General features: G+C 41.1%; 1 protein-coding gene across 1 annotated transcript in view; it reads left to right on the top strand.

Annotated features, from left to right (window-relative positions):
* The first annotated feature begins 731 nt into the window (after positions 1–731).
* Positions 732–19379, top strand: part of SORBS2 (sorbin and SH3 domain containing 2) — a 319740-nt gene continuing 301092 nt past the window's right edge. Inside the window, exon 1 of the mRNA XM_032618487.1 lies at positions 732–904. The gene's annotated coding sequence lies outside the window, so the exon portion shown is untranslated. The remainder of the gene's footprint in view (positions 905–19379) is intronic.

The following is a 19379-nucleotide window of genomic DNA, read 5'->3' as shown; positions in this document are numbered from 1 at the left end:
TAATATATGGATAGGAGATGATAAAGGTGTACTTTTTTATTCTTTCCTTATTTGGCCTGCTTTCATAGAATACAGGATTTGATATTTCTTTCTGGTACTTTTCTTCTAGAGATGGTAACAAAGCATTTACTGCTTGTCATTGATCTTTAGGTTTTCATTATCGTAGCTATACATATAAAGTCAACCGTAAATATTGTAAGAGCATTTTGTGTGATTTATAACACTTTCTTGAGATGGCTTCAGCTGCCTCATTCAACAGCATGGCCTGGTATTTTTAATAACCCTCTTAATATATTCTGTCATCCCCATCTGTTTGGATTTAATATTGATTGTACAGACATGCCACGCTGCAAGATGCTACCTGATCCCTTCGGTGCTGTGTTATGCATGCAGTAAGCTCAAGGTATTTTCAGAGAGGAGACACAAAACTGCTATCGTTAAATTATATCCACTTTATTAGGTTTCTCCCGGGTAGGTTATGTAGAACTTTGGAAAATTAAACATTAGACATGTTCATAGGAAATCATGTCACTGCTTTTTAAAACCAGCTCAATTTAACCTGCCTCCAATTCCCTAACCAGCAATTCTCTGACTATATCCCTGGGGAAAATATATTGAACACAGTGGAAGGTTAAGGCAGCCGAGTACAGTGAGACTAGCAAGCAGCCAATCGGATGGCGAGGGTCTAAAGATCTGATGCCTCCGGCGAGCAGCGCCAAGCTGGGCTGGTTAGTCTCCTTTTATTGCGGACGAACACCACATACATGTTGTAACGCTCCCTATGTTGGCAGCAGTCACCAAGCAGACCCCGTAGCTAAGAAGAGAGAGATATATGCCCAAGCAACTCATTCTGCACAGCAGCCAACAAGACGATATTCCTGTGCTGGAATGTTCTCGTTCAAAGGTATCGGTTCTTTTTCATTGAGTTGTTCTATTTCTTGAGAATTACGGGAAGCAAGATGCTGGCGCTGGAGGATCTCTTTGCTTTCTAGTAATGCTTTGTTCCTGGTCTCAGTCGAAATGCCAGCCGTTTTAAGACGGTTAACCTCTGGGGGAGACGGTAATAAGCAGAATAAAGGAACACTTTTACGTGGCTTAAGCTGACTGTTCAAAGACCCTTTATTAGGACTGACTCTTTGTTATTGTTGCTATTGTTCTGAAGGTAAGCTGGCCAAAAATGTGGCTTTAAATCATCACATTCTGCTACCTTTATAACTAAAGAGACCCAGGGAAAGAACTGGGGGGGTGGACGGGAGTGGGGGGACCACATACCTCAAAGGTCGCTGCAGTTTATCTGGCTGTCTCCCAGCCCCAGAGAGAAAAGGGACCACAATGCTGATCTCAGGTAGAGAAAGAGAATTTTGTCGGTATGAGGATTCCTCTGTGCTTTAGACACAAGTTTTATAAAAAACAAACACTTTGCATTTTCTCATCGTGCTTAATAATTAAGATACCTTAATTATCATTTTTACTGACAGCTGGTGTAATTGTCCAAAAGTCATCAGCATATTAGGAGCTCTTGTGTTAGTTGCCAAGGTAATTGGGAGGATAATTTAATATGCTACAGGGTAACAAAAACCCCATGAAAACATATTGCATTACGTGAGGCATGAGATTGCTCTGTGGAGCATTTATTTTTTAGAGTGCGCCCCTTCTTTTGTCTCTCCTCTGCATCAATTATCTGTTGGAAGGAATGGATATAACAGGGGCTTTCCATCATTTACCGTACATTAGGCAAGATTTAACTTACGGCTAAGACATTAAATTGTTAGCCATATAGAAAGGTTTCACTGGCAAGTTGTATGTTATCCTCTGTGGGACATCTGAAATTACACATTGGTGGATTATCAATGGTGGCCTGAATGAAGTTGAGATAAACTGTTGTCTCAGGGAGCAGAAATGAATGCAGGAAGTGCTTTGCTTCATTTTCCAGTTATCTCTTAAAAGCATGGCCCATTAACATTTTAATCTCTATAGCTAATTATCAGGACTAACGTTTTCATATTATGTCTCTGAAAGCTCTCTTAAGTAATGTAAATTCTTTGTGTATTTTTTAAAAGAGGGGGGATATTAAGGCATTGGTTATAGTTTCTAAATTTCTAGGCCAGTGGTATTTTTTTACCCTTGCTTTTATTCATTTATTTATTAATTATGGTCTGTGGCGCTAAATACACTTTGCCTCTGTAACATCATTAATTATGTATTATGATACACTTTGTGACTTTCAGGTTCTATAAATATTTATAAGACGTATGATTTTATTTATAGAATATCATATACACAATAAAAATAATATGTATAGCTAATATTTTTAAATCACTGTTTAAACTTGAAAAGTCACCATTTAGTTATAATACGTTCATCATAATAAAATAATATAAAAGTTAAAACTCTAAGTCTTAAAATTTAAAAATCAACTCTACAATAAAAATAAGAATATTTTTTATACATGTGAAATTATTGCCTTTTTATTTCTATGTTTAAAAGACATGGCTTTGGAGAATGCAAAATTAGCCGATTAATTGGATGGCCATAGGGAATTCAGTAGCAACTTCGATGAATGGTAATGGGAATATAGGAATTAGTGTTATTCTGCAGAAGAGAATATAGAAGGGTGACATCTTGTACTTGAACTATAAGAAGTGTCCTCACACCTGACATGATGTAACACGTATTTCTATTAAAGGAAGAATAAAAGTGTAATGTTAGAAAATAAGGTTGGAATCAATAAAGCATTTTAGGTCAGCAAGAGACAGGTTAAAGGGATGGAATTAAAGCAAGGAAGGGGCATTTTCCTCGGAAGCTGTATGGGGTAAAATAATAGACGGGGACTGGCCTTTGGTTCCAGACAGATCTGGCTTAATAAGTCCCAGCATTGCCACCTACCTGTGAACCTGGGCAGATTAGCCCTACCTGGCTGGCTTGTGAGAGTTAGAGGAATCCACATAATTATAAGTAGTTTATGTAAATAGGAGAAGGGTGTAATTGAAAAGATATGATGTCAAAGTCAAGTCTGACCTCCTTGGGGTTGACTGGGTATAGACGTGATTACTCTTTACACTTAGAAGAGGGAATTGACTACTGTAGAAGCAGGAGAAAGGCCCTTGTTAGTTCATCGCTGTCCTCCACCCCCTGCATTCTCTTCCATCTCTCCAATAATGTCTAAATTTCTGCCTTGTGAGAGCAATGCCTTCAGTGTAAGGCTTTGAATCCCATTCAAATGCAAATAGCCTTGGCAAGACTACCTGAAGATATGATTACACCTTGGTCTTTGGGCAGGACCTAAGAGCAGATGCTGATAGGGGACTGCTGAGTAGGAGAGAGATTACAAAAAAAAGTGGGGAGGTGGGGAGTCCAGGCAAAAGGGATGCTACTGAGAGAAGCAGCAGTCACTGGAGGCCTTGTCGCACCAAGATAACTTACTAACGCCTACAGACAGACCTGGTGGACTAGGAACGTAAAATTGGTCTCTGGGTCCAAAATAAAGTAGAAAGCCTAGGTAGGCAGCAATGCTGGTGAGAAACATGATACATACACACTTTGTTTTCCTTGGTCATCTGTGAGGATGTTTGCTGCAAGCAGTGACCTCATGCTGTTCTTAGGAAGAACTTAATCTACTGGCTTGAAGGGGAATAAACAAGGGGACAGAAAATAAAATCTAAGGGACAGGGCGCAGCAGTTGAGAGTCCGCCTGCCGATGCAGGGGACGCGGGTTCGTGCCCCGCCCCGGTCCGGGAAGATCCCACATGCTGTGGAGCGGCTGGGCCCGTGAGCCATGGCCACTGAGCCTGCGCGTCCGGAGCCTGTGCTCCGGAATGAGAGAGGCCACAACAGTGAGAGGCCCGCGTACCGCAAAAAAAAAAACAAAACAAAACTAAGGGACAGAGCAAAATGTTTATTTTTCTGATGATTATTTTTGCCAGGATGCATGTAAGGAGATAACGTGGAGGATGGCTTTGCCGAAAACTAACTCTGGCTGTCCACATGCTCAGCTTAGATCTAAACAAAGAACGTCAAAACAGCCTCTGAAAAGGAGTGACCTTCACATTTGTGAAGCCCTTCAAACTCTCCCCATTTGAGGTAACTCAGTTGTACCTCCTCGATTTCCTTGAACTTAAAATGAACTCCCATTCACTGCTTTCCCGCACCTGCTGGCCTGCTACGAGAGGACTGAACGTTTAGGGTGCTGCCCTGGCCGTGTGGCTAATGGGAGGGTCCTGATTGTCCCAAGGTCAAAAACCCCCCACTCACTGGCCAGTGTCTTAAATTCCACCTGTGATACCACTGAAATGCAAACACCTCTGGATAAAGTAACATCATAAAAAGCTCTTTTAACTTTTTTCTTTTACCTCTTTTAATACTCTCTCTTCCTTTTAGAGTTTTGGGGACGTTTGTTTGTTTCCTTCCCCAGACTGGAGTTAGAGTCTGACTTCAAATTTACCATTGCCTAGCAAAAGGCCTGTCTCATAGAAAATATTACACGAGTGTTTGTTCAACTTATTAACACAATTTATTTCCCAAGAAGCCGATCGATGTATGCACGTTGAGCTACCAAGCTACCTAAGTTCCGTGAAGAGTAAAGTGGCTGAATTAATCGACTCCATTTGACCTTGCAATAAAATCTGTGAATTAGGAAAAATTTCCTTTTGTTCAGCATCTCTCCGAAGCCTCAGGTCAATGTGTCCCGGCACCCTCGTGGTACTGCGGATACCCGGGAACTGCCCAAGCAAATCTGATAAGTCCGCTCTGATAAAGTAATAGTTTCCTCTCATTCGTGAAGGAGCCAAGTCCAGAATGTGCCGTGTCAGGGAGGACTGGTGAGAACAGCCATCAAAGGACACCAGGAGTACCTGCCACCTACTGGGAGGTGGAGGTTGGTTTCTAAGAGTGACAAAGGGCAGCGACTGTAGGACAGCGCTAGCCTGTCATCGAGCTGGGCCTCCAGAATGAGCTGGGTGATAAGCCACACCCTCATCATTAGGGAACACATAAAGCCGTATCCCAGGCATTGTATGAGCAGTCCGGGTCCATCCCTCATGATTTTGTAAACCCTTCTTAGGACTTTTCAAAATCCTTGTCATGGACTGAGAAGGGAAGCCAAGTGTAAGTTTCCTTAATATGCCCGAGTGGTAATGTGATGGTACCTGCCTGTGAACAACCAGGACTGTGTTATTACAGAATCCCTCTGATGTAGGTCGTGGAAAACAAGGGAGTGATTCTGCTGGAGCACTACCAAAAAAGGTCGCCTTGTTTTGTGTTAGTATGATGTCAGTATGGGATCATTTGAAGGGAGCGCCTGGGTTTATGACCTGGGAATCAATCAGTCTAGGGTACCATCCTTCTTTCTCCTCTTTAAACTGTACCATTAGACATTTTCCTACTGACAGATACAGGGAAACATTTGTATGTTTGTTTGGTGGACATTCAGTTTCTTCTGAAGAAGAAGACTCTAGTCCATTCATATTTTGTTCACAGGGACTTTCAAGCTCCCTCTCCCCAACGCTATGGAGGGGATCGCCCCTTGTAGAGGTCCCTGTGAAGTTCTGAAGTGTCTCTCTCTAAAGCACACTCTGCCTGTTCTTAGTGGAAAAACAGGAAACACTAATTTAAAAAAACCAATTCTCGACAAGTCAAAATGTGTATTAAAAATTAAAAGTATTGTCCCCAGCATGGTCTTATATTTCTTAAGGCTCCAAAAATGCATTTAAAAAAAAAATCATTACTGGGATCCTGGAAGGGGCATTTATCACTGCCCGGCCATGCTATTGGGCACACAGAAGCAGTAGGTAAATATTTGAGTTGAATAAAGAATCTCTGTGAAATAACCTATAAAAACTGCCTCCAAACCCTCAGCCTGCACATTAATATAGAGCTTCTACAGCCCATGTTGGTCTCCCCTGTTACTAACTGTGGCAAAACCATAACTTTCTCCCTTGATTAGTGCCTTTCCAAGAATTTATCCTTTACCTGCCTCTAATTTCATTTGATTCAACAGCTCTGGGAGTGCTTGCTTATCTGTTATAAAAAATAGGTTGAATTTTGAACGGTAGCCGGATGTTAAAAACCTCATTCTTTTTTTTGCTGCACCGCACATCTTGTGGGATCTCAATTCCCCGACCAGGGATTGAACCCAGGCCATGGCAGTGAAAGCCTGAAATCCTAAGCACTAGACTACCAGGGAACTCCCAAAATATTCTTAACAGGGCCAGTTACCGCTTATAGCAAAAACTCTTCGTCTTTCCTTCCCCTCTTCTTGTCCTCCGATCATTATGGGGAGATGGTTAAGCCTCCATAACTTGGGCTTCACGTGATGAAATGTCAGTGAGCATTTTGAGAATGCTGATGTCAGTTATTTTTACCAAATAGATCTTAGATTCAACATTGTCTCTGAATTTCCCATTATCTTTGTTTAGACTCCTACACCTCTCACCATATTACTGCTTCAGGTTTTAATGGGCTTTTCTGCTTCTAGGCTCTTCCTTCCTCAATCTATTCTCCACACTGCTGCAAAGTTATGAGTTTAAAAATCAAATTTATTCACATTATTCATTTTCTTAAAACATATCTGAGTGCTACCCCTCACCTCCCACTAACTTAGTCCAATCTCTTCCAAAATGTGGTGTAATAGAATACGAAATTTCAATCCAGTGGACCTTCATTCAAATCCTGTCTGTACTATTTTCTCAGTTGACCCTTTGATTTCCATAACAATGAAACCAAACTGATATCTATCTACCTTGTATTTCACTTGAAGTTTAAATAGGATAATGAATGTCAAGTATCTATGATGCCATCTGTTGCAGAGTAGGCATTTAATAATTTGCAAATAATTCTTTCTGCTCCAGAGTCAAGTCCAAATGCATGACTTGGCATAGTATAAAGGGGATTTTACTATCTGACATCTGCCTAATTTAGCAGCCTCACCTCCTGCCCCTCCAGTCCACTGCCTCCTTCCCTCATTCCCTAGAAATTCTTGGAGTCTGCCAACACCAGGTGCTGTTTTAGTCGGCATTCCACCATGCTTGCCTTTATACGTGTTGTTTCCTTGACAAGGAATGCAGAATTTCTTCCTCCTCCCATTTCCCAGAAATCTCCTGTTCATCACTGAACACAGAACGGGAGTCATGTGCTTCATTTCAGTGATATTCTTTATACCTTATAATCAGATATCTAATATTTGATGATCGTTACTATCTGCCAGGTGCTCTTTTAGGTGAGCATTTTACACATGTTATCTAATTAATATTGGAATTCATCATTCTACTCATCACAATATATTGTCTATCTTCCCCATTACAGTTTGAACTCCTTGAATGTAGAGAAAAGTGATTAGCATAGCTTGAATGAATGAATGAACAGCAAGGTAGACAGGTAGAAGGTAGGGAAGACTAATGTGTGTTATAAGATGTGAAACTGTTCCCTGAGATGGGCCAGTATTTTAGGGAGAGAATTATAATGAAGCCCAGGGATTTCAGAGAAGATACAATGTAAACAAATACACAAAGTAAAACAAAGTTAAACCAGAATGGGTTGATTGAGACGAGAGGTTCGGGTAAGTAGAGTTGGTCTGACAGAAAACATTAAATATAAGAACAGAGGAGAAGCTAGATCAGGGAATTCCTGAGGAAGGAGTCTAGGACTGCATTAATATGAGTTTCAGTTCCCAAAGAAACTAACCAGAGAAGGTCTAGATAGATAGAAAAAGAACCAATCACTTCCAGAATTAATATAATGTATTCACATGAGCGCTTCCTTAGCGCTAGACCATATGCTCAGTACATTATATGAATTGATTCATTTAAATGTGCTTAAAAAACCCCAAGGGAAAAAGGATTTTGTAATCCCTATTTTACAGATGAGACAACAGAGGAGTGGCCAGACTTGTTTAAGACTACAGAGCTGGAAGTGAGAAGGCTTCGATTTGAACTTGTTTGCCTAACTCTAGCACTCACACCATTTTTTATTCTGCTGTTCTGGCTCTTTCAGTAAACTGTGGGAGATGGCTCAGGCTAGAGGAAAGGTGAATTACTTTAGAAGAAAAAACATGACATCATTCCCAAAGTTTGGAACTAGAGGAAAATTAAGAAATTGAAAGCAAAGGGGACTTAGGTACTAGAGGAGACAAAATCTTCCATTCCATGCTCAAGTAACCGAGGGCTGTGAGAGCATCCCTTAAGAGTCCCATGACTGTGGACTCTGAAAACTAACTTCATATGGGGGCTGCATTCCTCTGGATGAGGGAGTAGGGAGAGGACGGGAAGGGAATTTAAGCAGACTGGAAGGGGAAAGCTATAGACACCGGGACTGTGAACTGTGGAAACATTCTCCTTTGTCCTTTGACCCCGTCCTTACTCTGGGTGTGTGACTGTTGGAGGATGGGGTAGAAATTGGGGGAGTGATAGTGTTAATTTATAGCCCAGGCACCCATTTTGGGTTACTGCCCAGGGAGAGGTGTCTGGTTTTATCACCCTGACACACTGACAAAGGACAAGTTCTGGAGTAGAGAGCAGTCCAGCAGGTCATAATTTTGCATTTTATGTTACTGAATTATATTTTATCTGTTTGATAAAATAAAAAGCTAAGTGACATTTTGGAGAAGGTTTTATTGTCTTATTCAGCCCTTTACATTTTACATATTAAAGATGTGTGCTGTAAAGTATGTCCTGTTCACAAAACCAGGCTCACACATACACTGCGTTGAACTTCTTCCATTGATGTATTTTTTAAAGAATGAATCTGTTATTTAGGAGAGAAAATAAGGTGGATGAGGAGATGGAAGTTTTTTTTGTTTTTCATTTAGCTTGGTTTGTATTCCCTTTGCTGACATTTTGATTAGAACATTGTCTACCGAAGGAAAATATTTTGAAACATGACTGTTGAATAAATGTCATGCGTTGATTTTTTTCTGGAATTCATATCTATAGCTAACTCTCATCATAACTTTATGCTTCACACAGTTCAGATTTTTTCAGATAGCTAAACTCACAAACATGTTTGTGGGTTTATTGCTCTTTCAAACTACCTCTTTTTTTCTTCATCCTCACCACTCCCTTAATTCACATTCTCAGATTTTTTGGGTTCAGATTATGGCAACAACCTTGTACAGATCTCTAGACCCACCCTGTTCAACTTGTACATAAGAGCCAGCATTCTCCTTCTAAAGCACACTTTATTCATGCTAGTAACTTCCCAGATAGCTCTGTGTTCTCAGAATAAAGTCCAGCTTCCCTTGTGGATTACAAAATCTTTCTTGATCACCTCTCAATATGTGAGATTTTCTCCTAATTGCCTCTGCACACCCCACTCTGTATTTCATGCACTTTGAGCTACTTGTACTTTGTCAAACATATCTTGTTGTTACACCACCTCAAGCCTTTCGAAACGCTGCTGCTTCTACCTGGTTCATTGTCCCCCACCCCCTCCATCATGTCACTTCCCTACTCCTACCACTAACACCTCCGTCTTGGTGTGTCACATCCTGCAGCAATCCCTGCTCATTCTTTTTACAGCTTACATGCTTACCCAGCATGAGCTAGATGTCCTTTCTCAATCTCATTTAGCCTCCTGTTCATATTTCTAACACATGGACCATGTTTATTTTTTTATATTTTCCTGGTTCTCCAAAAATGTTTGTTGAATGAATAAATGATGAGAAAAGCAAGAATCCTCTGTAATGAAAGTGACAAAGAAAAACCTATTTCCTATAAAAATGTAATAAATGAAATGCCATAAGAGGAGCTGTACATGAAATCAAATATCCTTTGAGATTTGCCAGAATTGTGCAATGATCGGGATATAACTTGGGATTTGAATTACCATCATTTTCCATTCGTGATGTAAAATGCCATTCATTAAATGTGCTTCCTTTTGACGTAAACTGAGTCAAAATTTTGAAGGGATAGTTTAAACTTTTGCTAATTAATATGGCATACTTTTTACGTGTGGATAGTTCTGTCGGTACATTTGGCTTGGCTTCCTCATTTATCCAACGTGACCCTGTTAGAAGAGATCTGATGGGGTTTATAAACTTCTCAAAACGGTCAACCACTCAATGCAATCGTCACTGTATCAACTAGTTGACAGTCAAATAGGTGGAGTAAACCTCCAAGCAATCAAACAAATGCTGCTCTAGCACGTAGCTTAATAATTGCTAAAGGTCAATATTCTATTTAATGTCCAGGGCCCTTTCCAAATCAACACTAACTTTTGAGTACAACGTGGAACACACTGGTGTGTATGACTACGTAGTTCAACGTGATTCATAATCTCCAAGGTCCCCAGAGCACTAATGATCATATATTCAGAGCATCCTTGAAAGCCTTGAGATCAGGGCCCTTTTCCCCATGAATTGTTAGTTGCTGCATTTGAAGAATTCAGTAAGATGGTGATTTGTAACAGATATTTGACATCAAATGTCTCAGCTGTTGATGGTGGTACTAATCCTACACTTACCTGTGTCATAGGATTAATGGGAAAACACGTTTCACGATTGCTAGACACACCATAATATTTTTAAAACATCTTTATTGGAGTATTATTGCCTTACAATGTTGTGTTAGTTGCTGCTGTATAACAAACTGAATCAGCTATATGTATACATATATCCCCATATCTCCTCCCTCTTGCATCTCCATCCCACCCTCGCTATCCCACCCCTCTAGGTGGTCACAGAGCACCAAGCTGATCTTCCTGTGCTATGCGGCTGCTTCCCACTATTTATTTTACGTTTGGTAGTGTATATATGTCTATGCCACTCTCTCACTTTATCCCAGCTTACCATTACCCTCCCTGTGTCCTCAAGTCCATTCTCTACGTCTGTGTCTTTATTCCTGTCCTGCCCCTAGGTTCTTCATAATATTTATTGGCTTACCAATGACTTTCAAAAAATTCACAGACTCATACTCCTTTATACTTGTTTCATTTTCCAAGACATAAAGTCACTTGATCCACCTGTCCAATGACTGCTTTCAGCAAAGCTTCACACACATGTATTGCTGAATGCTTTTCATATGCCTAGTTTTTCTTGTTAAATATTTATGACTCTGTGCCACATTTCAATTTTCTACAGTGTGAAAAGTATAAATGCATCAAAGCGCTGTGTGATTTCTGCACTATACGTTGCAGATCCAAATTCTAGACATGCCATGTCTTTATAGTATCTAATTTCACTGTATTATACAAATTCATAGCCTGGAATCATCGGTTAGAAATGGAAGAGCACGAAATCCAGATCCTTTGAAATAAAATGAAATCGAGGCTCAATCTTTGTAGGTATTTAAGTGGTTTGGCCAATGTCATACACATGTTAATGGAGGTATAAGTGCTGGAATCCAGATCGTGATACTCCCAAGCCAGTATCTATACAATGGCTTTGATTTTGTACCTAATATCACTTTTGGGGGCACTCTAATACTTTTTGCCAATCACTAATTAGAATTTGCAGCAGATTTGGAAAAGGAAAGTAGATGGCTATTTACGTAATTTTACAGGATAGGAAATTTTCATAAAATGGTTCCTAAGAAAGAATACAGGCTAACAAATGTGAGTGGGACATAGCTTTAGTGGGTAATTTTCCAGAAGACCGCCATTAGCTTCATCTCGACATGTTTACATTCAACATTCAAACAGAAAAGTCGAAAGGTATCTGCTACTAGATTTAATTATTAACATTTGCCGTATTGCTACATCCCCATGTGTGTGCATTTTGAAGAAGCATTTGAAATTAACTTGCAGACATCATGACACACTTCTCTCATAGATATTGATACCTTAAGAATAAGGACATTATTCTACACAGTGTTAATTCTATAAGACAACTAAGAAAATAAGTAGTTTGTTAATATCATCTAATGTCTATTTCATTTTCAAACTTCTTCCATTATTCCTTATTAATGATTTTATTCTTTTGTTCTTCAACCAGGTTATATTTGAGGTTCATGCATTTAGTCTCTATTAATCTAGTATACTGCCCTCCACTATTTTTCCCCATGACATTGACCTTTCAAGAGAGCAAACCAGTTGTCTTGTAAAATGTTCCACAATCAGTATTTGTGTGGCTGTCTCTTTGCGATGATGTTTACATTGTTTCTCATTCCCTTTGTTTCCTATACACTGGAAATTAGTTCTTTCAGCTTGAGTAGAAACTGTTTATCAGTCTGGGGGAAGGCCATGTCCTAAGTGATGCTTTACATGGCATCACATCTGGAGGCACACACTTCAATGATGTCCAACTTCAGTCATGTCGCACTGGATATTTTGGTTAAGGTGGTGACTGCCAGATCTTCCTATTATACAGAAAGGTTTTCCTCTTTGAATCCTCAGGTAGTCTGAAGGATGGTAATTTGTCACCCTGTGGAATATCCTGTTCTCCAAATAACTACTAGGTTTGTCCACATTGAAATTGCCTTAAACAACCTAAGAGTCTTTTCCAGATATATCTTTCCTGCACGTGTTCAGTGACCTAAGAAGAGAGTATTTCACCAGAAACACCATTTATCCAATTCCTTTCCATCAGAAGAAGTGCCAAAAGCCTTCTATAAGTTATTGTTGAATTAAACCATGTATATTATAGAACAAATTGATGATATCATACAGGTTAACTGTGGGATTTCTTTTCTCTTGTCCTAATTAAGTATGCCAGCATCCGTTCATCATCTAGGTGTAAATCAAAACCACATTTCTTCTGTTACACTCCCAGAAATAATCAGAACAATTTGGAGAGCCATGACCTGTTCTTGCAGTAACTCCTTCAGAATATGAACCAGCATGAATCACAAAGGAAGACCTCAGATAAAAACATACATTGTCTCTTCCCTGTCTATTCTAAACTCCCTAAAGGCAAGAACCATACTTCTGATCTTTTTTAAAATAAATCAGGGCACAGGTGGAAATTATTCTAAATAAGAACATGAGGACACATTGTCCTGAAGGTTAGGAGTAAAGAAAATATGAAACTGGGGAAATGTAGTCAGCTAAGTAAAGGCAGTACTTGAGGAAAAGTACTTTGCTAAGCTATAGGGGACATGCTGTCCCAGAAGCTTCTACAAATTATCTCCTCCCACCAGCATTTCAGTTATATGCCAATTGCAAACAGAAGAGAAAGGGGGCTTTTTGTATCTTATTTAGTTTTTCTGAGTTTTATTTTTCTCAAATGTAAAATAAATCATTTGAACTTTATGATCTCTAAAATTCTTTCCACCAGAAGACAATACGTATATAGGGAACGGAAATGTGTTATGTAAGATTTGAGGCGAGGCTGAAGAAATGGGTACCATTTGTGCAAGGATTGAGGAAAGGGGTAAGGAGGACAAACCAGACCTGGAAGAGAGTGTGGGCTGAGTCACAGAGAAGGACAGAAAGTGGAATGCCTCAAGGATAGAGAGGAAGGATGTCATTACCTGGGAAATTGTCTCTGTTTGTTTGCGAAAATCATGGGAAGTAATGCTGGTAGGGTACGTGGGACCCTTCACTCATTCAAGATTTTTGAGTGCCTACTATATGTCTAGATAGAGAGGGTCCAGAGATGAACAAGACAGCCAAGGACCCTGTTCTCATGGAGATTATATACTAGTGGGAAAAGACAGATAATAGACACATAGTCAAAAATGTAACCTCGGGCTTCGCTGGTGGCGCAGCGGTTGGGAGCCCGCCTGCCGATGCAGAGGACGCGGGTTCGTGCCCCGGTCCGGGAGGATCCCACATGCCGCGGAGCGGCTGGGCCCGTGAGCCATGGCCGCTGAGCCTGCGCATCCGGAGCCTGCGCATCCGGAGCCTGTGCTCCGCAACGGGAGAGGCCACAACAGTGAGAGGCCCGCGTACCGCAAACAAACAAAAAGTTAAAAAAAAAAAAAAAAAATGTAACCTCACAGCCCTATAATGTAATGGCTAAAGGGGTAGGCTTTGGAGCCAGACAGTCTGGACTCAAATCCCAGTTCCCCAGTTTGACCTCGAGCAAGATATTTAAGCTTTCCATGCCTCAGTGTCTTGTCTATATAATGAAGATAATAATAGTACCTGCCTCGTAGGGTTGGTGTGAGGATCAATGAGAAAAATACATGACAAGCTTTATAATTTGTACTGTATTTACAGAACAGTGTCTGGCACATGGTAAATCTAAAACAAATGTAAGCTATTGTTATTATACTAGTAAGTGCTGTGATAATAATAAAGCAGAACAATGGCATGTTTTTTCAACTCCAGCATTATTGACATTTGGAGCCAGATAACTCTTTGCTGTGGGGCTGTGCTGCACTTTGTAGGAAGTTTAGCAGCATCCCTGGCCTCTGCCCATTAGATGCCGGTAGCACCCTCCTAGTAGCATCAACCAAAAATGTCTTCAGACATTGTTAATGGGCCTCTGGGTGGCAAAATCACCCGTGGTTGAGAACTACATGTCTAGAGGATAAACAGGTGTAGTTTTCAGGTAGGGTCATCTAGAAGAGCTCTTTGAAGAGGAACAAGGACAGAGCCCCGAATGATGGGAATGAAGCAGCCATGCAAAACCCCGGGGGAGAGTGTTCCAGTAGAAAACTCAGCAAGAATAAAGGCCCTGCGCAGGAACAAGTTGGCGGGGCCAGCTTGGCTGGAGAGGGGTGCAGGAAATGTCAGAGAAGTAGGTTGCGTCACAGTATAAAAGTCGATAAAGATCATGGTAATAAATCTGGATTTTATTCTCTATGTGCTGAGAAGATGTTAGAGAATTTTAAACAGGAGAATGAAATGAGTCAATTTCTGTTTCATAAGTTTATTCTTGGACTGCAGAAGGGCAGCCGTGGAAGCAGGGAGACCAGCGAGGAGATGAATGCAGAGTCCAATGAGAGGCGAGAGGCTTGGACAGGGGTCGTTAGAGGTCCTGGTTGTGGACACGGCGAGATGTAATAGGATGCTGATATGTTCTGTGGAAGAACCTACAGGACGGGTTAAGTGTTTGAGGATTAGAGGGTAGATGGGCAAGGTGGAGGTTTGTGGGGAAGGTGTTTAATAAAGCAGTTGTTCTGTCCAGCCCTTTGAAAGTTTGAACTCCCACTAGTAATCCCAGTGGTAACTGGGCTGTTGACTCTACTGGAGATAAACTGAGAGGTTGGAGCTGGAGATACATGCTTAGGAGTCATCGGTGTTTAGTGACATTTAAACCGTGTGAGATCACCAAAGGAGGGGAAGAGGTGGAAAACCAAGGCCCAAGTTCTGAAGCATCCCTGAGGTAGAGGTAGAGAATGAAGGAGCAGTCAGTGATGTAGGAGTGAAACCCAGAGAGTGTGTGGTGTCCTAGACGATAAGGAAAGAAATGCTTCAAGAAAAAGCATGTCATCTGGGTCAAATGCTACTGAGAGGTCAAGGAAGAAGCGGGCTTTGACTTCACATTTGGATTTCACAAGATGGAGAGAGTTGGTGACTATGACAGGAATGGTTTCATTGACATGATGGGGATGAAAGGGTTGAGTGTATTATCAAGAGAATGGGAGGTAAGAAAATTGAGACAAACAGTGTACGTATTTCTGCTGGGAAAGGGAGTAAAGAGATGAGTAGCAGCAGTTAGAGGGCAATGGGAGCCAAGGGAAGCACCATCTTGTTGTTAAGATGGGAAGCATTACCGCATATTAGAATGCTGATGGAACCATTCCAGTGAAGAGGAAGAAACTGATGGTCCTGGGAGACATTAGGAATAATTGCATGGCAGAATTTATTGAGTAGTGAAAGAGGTAAAACTTCCAGTACACAATGGAATGGCTTGTCTTTTACAGAGAGAAGGAGAGATAGTTCAATAAAGTGGGAGAGAAAAGAAATTCTAGGCCAAGTGGTGTATTTGGAGTAGAAGATGAAGTCATTCTCATCAGAATACTTCTGTTTTCTCAAAAAAGTATAAAGCAAGATCATCAACTGATAGTGTGTGGCTGGAGGGTGGAAGCTGGAAGTTTAAAAAGAAGATTAAAAGTCCTCTAGGAGTGTGAACAAAAACATTTATTGGGAAATTTGTTAGAACTGCCAGACAATACCAAGACCTATTTGAAATGTGTCGTCGTATATGCGAAGTAAGACCTATCGGCAGGCTTGTGCGCATTTCCTTAGTTGCATTCACTATTTGAAGCAGACATAAAGTAGTTAGAGAGCTGGGTTGAACCAGATGGGTATATTGCTGGACAAGTATACAAAGGGAAAATTAAAGGACAAGGGAATTAAAGAAGACAACGAGGGGAATGATCGCATGAATGGGTAATGACAACGATGCTGGTGCATAGAAACGTGGCACACGGGGAGCAGAGCTGAGGACAGCGAGAGCTTAGTAGTGCCAGTGCCCTGGAATTCTCAGAGAAATAAATAATTCTCGGAGCAGCAGTGCTAGAACAAGTCATCTAATATGATAAGCGATAATTATCAGAGTGGATACTTTACAACTGAGATTTCAGCAATGGCCAAGTCATTGGAAATGAATGGTAGGTGACAGAGAGCTTTGACTTTTAGGGTAAGCAATATGGGCTCTTATTTTCTTGAGCAAATGGTTTAACCTGGAGTTTATGGACAGGCTTTAGAGCACGAGTCAAAATAAAAGTGTGTGTGTGTGTGTGTGTGTGTGTGTGTGTGTGTGTGTGTGTACATTTTTCTGGGGGAGAGGATCCGAGGTTCTCTGAGATTATCAAAACCATATCTGAACTGCAAAATGTTAAGAACTACTTCTCTAGAATCTAGGAAGTGAGCAGCCATTGAAAGTATCTGAGCAGTACAACAAACGTGCTATTTAGAAAAATGAGACTGCGTTTGAAAGGGTAGAGAGAAGAGGAGATATTCTGTGTAAAAAGAGATCACTGACACTGCACAGAAAGCAGGAGATGCAGGAGCTGACTGTACAGAACACCTCTCTGGGACCGACTTCCAATGCCATCGGAGGCAGCAGCCCTCTTTCACATCATATTGTAATCATCACTTCCACTCTCTTCCTTTTCTTACTAAAGCAAAGTGTTGGTTTATGTCTTACGGTTTTAATTAAGCATCACTTGACGAGCTCTTGAATGAGAGGAGTGTAGGAGGATTTAATCAAAAATGTGGAGTCCTGCTAAATATATCTTACCACTTTGGGGCAGGACAGACCTAGAGGTATTTTTCAAAAAGGCAGAGTGTGTGTTCTTATGCCCAGGAGGTATGGATGGGGTTCCTCACTTCTGAAGGGCTTGTCATGATCATAACCATAAAAGCCTATCGACCTTGAGATTAACACATTATGGTGTTGCCAAAGCAAAAGATTTGAATTCAGGCAGATGGTTAAGCTGCCATTGTAGTGAAATTTTACAATATCTCTGTTAAATTTTTTTTTTATCAGCCCTACTGTATGACCGAGTAAAAAGAAGTTGAGAGACATTAACTCACCCACAAATGGACAGCTGGTAAATTGCAGAACATAATACGTTTTACAAAAAGATATTAAGGTGGACAGGGAATGCACTTCTCAAAGGTATAAGAAGCATTTTCATCTAAATCTCTTAAAGCACTCACTCTCACACTAGTGTAAGACTAGTGAATTTTCCTTAAAATCGGATTAAAGAAACAAGCAGACAGGAAATTCTGTCATAATTAAAATAAATCAAATGCCATGTTGGAATAGAATAACTTATTATTCAAGAAGATAATTGTGAGCAGAATTTCAATGAAGTTTAGAAATTTTAAAATGATCATGCTGGAATTTTTTTTGCGGTGCGCGGGCCTCTCACTGTTGCGGCCTCTCCCGTTGCGGACCACAGGCTCCGGACGCGCAGGCTCAGCGGCCATGGCTCACGGGCCCAGCCACTCCTCGGCATGTGGGATCTTCCCGGACCGGGGCACGAACCTGTGCCCCCTGCATCGGCAGGCGGACTCTCAACCACTGTGCCACCAGGGAAGCCCGGATGATAAAAGTTATGAGAAACTTTTCATGAGTGGTTGGAAAAGGGTGTGTTTCCTTCAGAGGATAAGTCATAGGAAGGGCGAGACCTGAACACAGGGTGGCTCGTCTGTGCAGGGAGTCTGCACCTGCACCGACGCTGGTCTCCGACGCTCCCAGTGAATGCAGCCCTGCAATGCAGTGACAGTGCTTTCGGGAGACTCTCTGTTCTCCTTACATTTTCTAATAAAAGCTTGGCTCTGGATAAAGAGTAAAGGCCATGTAGTTGGCTTAATGGCGTTGGTTTGGTGAAGGTTTATAGGTCTCTATTTAACCAACCTAACACTTAATGTGCGGGGAATTTTTTTTTTTTTTTCATAGCAACAGTCGTCACTGGCCAAAGTACATCCTCGCCTACAGAATTAAGAGGAGCAGAGACGCACAGCCCTTCCCTCTTGCTGGCAGTGGCCGCCGACACTGTAAAAACTATGGTTATGACAAGATGACTTAGCACCGTCTCTTGAACCCTCGAATGTCCTCAACACGATTTCTCGACATTCTTAGGGGATAAGTCCCCTTTTCGCCCTGTATCCACTGCCTTCTCTGCTCTCCATCACACAAATCCCTCTTCATCCCTTAAGCAGAGTTGTGCAGCTATTTCTAAGTAATTTCTTTGCCTCTTGACCTTGGGGCTCCATCCTCCAGTTGGTGTCCTAAGTCGTTTTTGTTGAGTTTTTAATATGAAGGAGGTTTCCTCCCTGAGAGGTACATTGGGAAAAGCTCATAAAGGAACTGCTTTTCTCCCATTTTTATCTCCTTACTCTGAACACCTGTAAACTGAGGCCAGACCATTTATTTACATATCCTTATTATTTTCTTCTCTCTTTCTGTCTCTCTTTTTCTTTCTTTCCTTTCTTTATTTTTTGTCTAATCTTTTTTATCATAGTCTATAAACTTCTTCAGGACAAAAACTTTCTCGTAGCTCCTGAGATAGCATTAAGTATATTGTAGTTGCTCAACTAACATTTGTTGATAGATTGATTCTTTTCTCCTTTCCCACTTTCCCCACTCTGTCCTCCTTCCTTCCTTCCTCCTTTTTCCTCCTCTATTTTGAATAAGAATGAAATATCATGATAATACTTTTGTGTGTGTGTGTGTGTGTGCGCAGTACGCGGGCCTCTCACTGCTGTGGCCTCTTCCGTCGCGGAGCACAGGCTCCGGACGCGCAGGCCCAGCGGCCATGGCTCACGGGCCCAGCCGCTCCGCGGCATGTGGGATCCTCCTGGACAGGGGCACGAACCCGTGTCCCCTGCATTGGCAGGCGGACTCTCAACCACTGCACCACCAGGGAAGCCCAATGTACTGAGTTTTTGGAGACATACATTTCACAGGCACTTGGACTTTAATAAAAATATGTTGCATTAATGCATTAATTAAGGAAGGGAGAGGCAGAAATTCACAGAATTTCTTATGCAGATCATTGCTACTTTTTCCATCACAGAATTTTGCCTTTTTTATATTATAGTAAGAA

Source organism: Phocoena sinus, chromosome 21 (genome assembly GCF_008692025.1).
Source record: "Phocoena sinus isolate mPhoSin1 chromosome 21, mPhoSin1.pri, whole genome shotgun sequence".
In the NCBI taxonomy this organism is placed as follows: domain Eukaryota; kingdom Metazoa; phylum Chordata; class Mammalia; order Artiodactyla; family Phocoenidae; genus Phocoena; species Phocoena sinus.
The sequence above is the reverse complement of the archived record's forward strand: the minus strand, read 5'-3'. Positions and strand labels throughout refer to the sequence as shown.